The 4,111-nt window shown below is 57.6% G+C and overlaps 1 long non-coding RNA gene across 1 annotated transcript; it reads left to right on the top strand.

The window, feature by feature from the left end:
• Positions 1–2,501: 2,501 nt before the first annotated feature.
• LOC144324573 (uncharacterized) lies at positions 2,502–3,465 on the top strand. The gene is made up of 3 exons (XR_013390016.1): positions 2,502–2,608; positions 2,989–3,192; positions 3,382–3,465. It is a non-coding gene; the product is annotated as an uncharacterized LOC144324573 (long non-coding RNA).
• Positions 3,466–4,111: the final 646 nt, after the last annotated feature.

A 4,111-nucleotide genomic window follows, 5' to 3' on the forward strand; every position in this document is an offset into this window, starting at 1 on the left:
AGCACAGGAGACAACAGGTATTGGTGAGGATGGGGAGAAAGGAGAACCCTCCTACACTACTGGTGGGAAAGCAAACAGATGCAGCCACCGTACAAAAATAGAATGGAGGTTCCTTGGGTTCAAAATAGAACTACCCCAAGACCAGAAATGCACAACTAGGTATTTACCCGAAGGATACAAAAGTACAGATTCCAAGGGGGATATGATTTTCCTCATGTGCTTTGCAGGTGATTGGACCCGTCTTCCCGGGTCTCCCAGGTCACTAAGCCACGCTCTCCTTGGACACCTCATGTCCCTGCGGACATGCGCAGCAGAGGGCGGTCAAGAGCGAGGGGAAGCAGCTGGAGCCTGTCTGACCACAACAGGATGGGCTCGGACGGAGCCCGCACTCTTCTCCCCGGGGTAGGCCTGAGTCCCTATGAGGCTGCGGAGGGCATTGGCTCCGTGGCCCAAGGACGTGGTAACACACGCACTTGCCCCGAATGGTCCTCGTCCACGGGTGCTCTGCGTTCTTTCCTTCAAGGTTGTTGCTCATTCGTGCCCACAGGCAAACCATCGAGGTGCCACCCATCCGCACACGGAGGACTAAGGCTGGCGCCCAAGGTCCCACTCATGGGCCTCCTATCTAAGGGGTCTGATTTCCGTCTCCTGCCCTGCTGGCCAGTGCGGCTTCACAGGAGCTGCCGGGGAGCCGCCTGGGAGGCGCCTGGTGTCATTGGAAACTGGTTCCCCAGATTCCGAGGCTGCCTCCAGACCAGACTGAGAGGCTGACCAGTCCAGATTGGCGGGCCCAGGGTTCAAAACCCACGGGGACCTCAAAGTATATGTTTGTTTAAAAAAAAATCCAGGGATCCCTGGGTGGCGCAGCGGTTTGGCGCCTGCCTTTGGCCCAGGGCGCGATCCTGGAGACCCGGGATCGAATCCCACGTCGGGCTCCCGGTGCATGGAGCCTGCTTCTCCCTCTGCCTGTGTCTCTGCCTCTCTCTCTCTCACTGTGTGCCTATCATAAATAAATAAAAATTAAAAAAAATAAAATAAAATAAAAAAAAATAAAATAAAAAAAAATCCATATATATATGAACGTATGCATATAATTTGGAGATATATATACATATGTATCTCGAAATTACAGTCATTGCTACAAATACACCTAAAAAGGAAAAGTGGAACACTCCGAATGAAAAATGACCAAAGTGAAAAGAAATAAACCACACGAGTTTAACTGGAACAAGTAAAAAACGAAGGAAAAAAATTAAAATGACTTTCCAGGGAGGCGAAGCAGGAGGCTCGTGCCGGGCGCCCAGAGGTGGGGCCGGAATCCTGAGCCCTTGTACCAGGGCCACGAAGGGGTCCGGGCAGAGACACGGTGCACAGGGCCTCAGGGTGCGTCTCTGTGCCTGAGCTGAGATCCCGAGAGGCCTGTGGGTGCCGGGAAGGGGGCGGGCCCATGCGACGCAGGCCAAGCTCCAACTCTTGCTTCGGGTGGTCCCGAGGCCCCGTCCCGGGAGACCTCCCTGGCCCGCCCAACGTCAGCCCCACTGAGGGCAGAGCCACCCAGGAAGCTGTGGGAAGGCCGAGGGGTGGGCCTTCCTGGGGCGGGGCCACCCAGGCCGTGGTAAGTCCCGCGCTGCCGCATCCAGCCCAGTCGACCTGCCGGCGCCCCGAGAGCGAGCTCCTCCTGCAGCATGGCCTCCAGCAGCACCCCCGGCGGTGAGTGGCCATCGGGGCCCCGCTCCTGCTGGGATGCCCAGGGGCTCTGGCGACTTTCCAGGCTTAAGCACAAGAGAAGTCACCACCCGGATGGCTGGGACGCCCGTGGGAGGGCGGGGCTCCCCTGGGGTCTGGGCAAAGGGGCTGGAGAGAGGGTTGCATAGGGCTGCGGGGGGGAGGGAACCCTGGACTGGGCCGAGATTCCCAGCAGGAGCCCCGCTTCTGTAAGGCTGCCGGCTGGACCTCGGGGCGCAGAAATTGGGTCAAGGTGGATCACTTCTTAGACGAGTTGACCACTGTAGAACTTTCACCTCAAGGGACCCACGGTGGGCATGGGTTTTCACATGTTCCCTTGAGGTTTCCTGGTGGACATATGGTCCTCTTTGGTTTTCCCGATGGGCTTTTCACCCCGCCCCACCACCTCTTCAAACCCGACGCCCACCGGGACCCCCACCCAGGGTCTTCTCCATACCTTGGCCTGGAATCACATACCTAGCTCAAGGCTGCCCTTTCCCTAGATCCTTGACAATCACCCATTCCCAAGGGCAGATGCGGAACGGCCTGTGTCCAGTGGAACAACCCCCTCAGGCTTAGGTGGGTCCATGAGTGGCAAAGGGATGGGTGCCCCTGGATGGGGACGTTTTCGACATCCCAGAAACAGGAGCTCTGAGAGCACATCACCGGTCGATGCTCCTCTGAAAGCGTAAAGCCTTCCTCCCGTCGCTGCTCTCTTCCCCACACAGGCCCACTCCCTCGAGCACCCCGACGAAGGAGGCTCGTGTTGACAGCAAGCCAGAAGGGGGCCCTGCAGGCATTCTTCCAGAAGAACCCTTACCCCAGCATCACTGCCAGAGAACACCTGGCCCGAGAGCTGGCCATCTCCGAGTCTAGAATCCAGGTAGGCAGCCCCAGTGCTTTTCTCACGGACTCTGGGGGAGGAAGAGTGCACGCACATGGGGCTAGGTGTTTGCCCGTCCTTCTGCGTGGTCAGCTGGGGAGCTCAGAACCTACGGCCTGGGGTGTGGGGGGCCTAGGAGACCTTGCCCTTGGAGGTCGTTCCAAGACCTTCACTCAAGGGACGAGGGAACTCTGGGGCCCAAGGTCTGAGGCCCGACGACAGGTCCATGCCCATGGGCTGAGTGTCCCCAGAGATCCTGTGTCCTGACCAATCACTTTCCCCACATGAAACACCGTGAGTCCTCCTACAGGGGTGGGGAGGAGACACATAGAGACGCACGTATGCCTATCCATGACGGCACACCTGTCTTTTCCCTCCAGTGCAGAGGAAGCCTGCGCATGGGTCCATTGGTGAGGAGAATGACACCCGTTTCCAGTGTCTTCTTGGTCAGTCAAAGTGCCTCAGCTCCCTACAGGGGACTTCAGCAGGAGCTGCATCCTCTGCCCATGCGGATGACCAAAGAAGAAATGACTCTTGTCCCCATGCCGTCTGTTGTAGGTTTCCCTACATTTCTCGCTCCTCAGGTTAGACCAACGCCTACTTCCTTGTACACCAGAGGGCCATGCAAATAGCACGTGCCACTGGAGGCACCAAGCCAGCTCTGGCTTTCTCTGGGTTGTTGGTTGGCCTTGGGGCCTCATGTCCCTGCCACATGTGTGGGATTTCCTGCCCTCCCGTGTTCCCTGAACGTTGCTTCTTCTCTTGCCCCTTAGGTCTGGTTCCAAAACCAGAGAACGAGACAGCTAAGGCAGAGCCGCCGACTGGACTCCAGAATTCCCCAAGGAGAAGGGCCACCGAGTGGAAAGGCACAGCCTCCAGGTGACTCCCCGGCACCCAAGAAGGGTCCCCTCCTGAGCCACTCCTTGACACAGGAACGTGTCTCTGTGTGCTGACCTGGCCGTGGCAAAAGCCTCAGGAAGGGCCCCAAGCTCTGCTCTCAGGCTCTAGCCACCCTTGTGACCCCAGATGGCGACACCCCGCCTGCCATTCCTGGGCAGGCAGCAGGCGGGCTGTTTCTGGGTCAGGAAGTATCTGCATCTTCCTGTCCTGAACCTGCTAGCCAGGACACAGGCCTCTTCTTCCATCAACTCACCATTGTTATTCAAACGCTGGCTCTGGGGCTCGGCCCAGGCTCTGTCTCCTTGGGCTCAGGGAAGGAGAGCCTATGAAGACAGAGAACATGCAGAAAAGCGCTCTCTCTCTCTCTCTCTCTCTCTCTCTAACACACACACACACACACACACACACACACGCAGTCATATGAATTCAGACACCATCACACACCATCACACACACCCTGACACCCACTTCTGTCTCCACACTGGCTGTGCTATTGGCGTCCAAGCCCTCCTCTCCAACCTTGTTCTCTCTTTAGGTCGAGTCCCGAAGGAAGGCAGGAGAAAACGGACATCCATTTCTGCATCCCAAACCAGTATCCTCCTT

Source organism: Canis aureus, chromosome 12 (genome assembly GCF_053574225.1).
Source record: "Canis aureus isolate CA01 chromosome 12, VMU_Caureus_v.1.0, whole genome shotgun sequence".
NCBI lineage: Eukaryota > Metazoa > Chordata > Mammalia > Carnivora > Canidae > Canis > Canis aureus.